Here is a 463-nt window from a genome sequence, read left to right as displayed (position 1 = left end):
GCCAGTCTGTGGCTTGGTGGCTAGAGGAGCCAGATTCTGCATGGCCTATCACGCCTCAAATTTCAGGTGGTCTGAAAAACTTGTTGGGTGCATGTGCATGTGGGCCCCATGTTCCAACTTGATGGAGAAATAGAGGAGTAAGGATTGTGCTTGGACCATGCCCCTCTGTGGAGTGTTTTTGCATTTATGCCCTCTCTCCGTCACTGACTAGTACACACACCCTCTACAGGAAAAAAAAGGAAAAAGAAAGAAAGAATATTGAATGGATAAATGAAAGACTCTCTCACCTTCAGGGCTCTTATAAAATGACTTGGTAGGAACCTTGGCTTCTAGACTTTGTCCCTCAATCTTGTCATGTATAGTCGGCTCTGAAAGACTTCCTGGGAACACTCTGGTAGGAGGTGGTGATGTTACATGAGCTCAAGGCCCATTTTAGTTCTCCCTCATGTACTCCTACAGAATC

Source organism: Tupaia chinensis, unplaced genomic scaffold (assembly GCF_000334495.1).
Source record: "Tupaia chinensis unplaced genomic scaffold, TupChi_1.0 Scaffold000493_1, whole genome shotgun sequence".
In the NCBI taxonomy this organism is placed as follows: domain Eukaryota; kingdom Metazoa; phylum Chordata; class Mammalia; order Scandentia; family Tupaiidae; genus Tupaia; species Tupaia belangeri.
Note: the sequence above shows the minus strand (reverse complement) of the source record.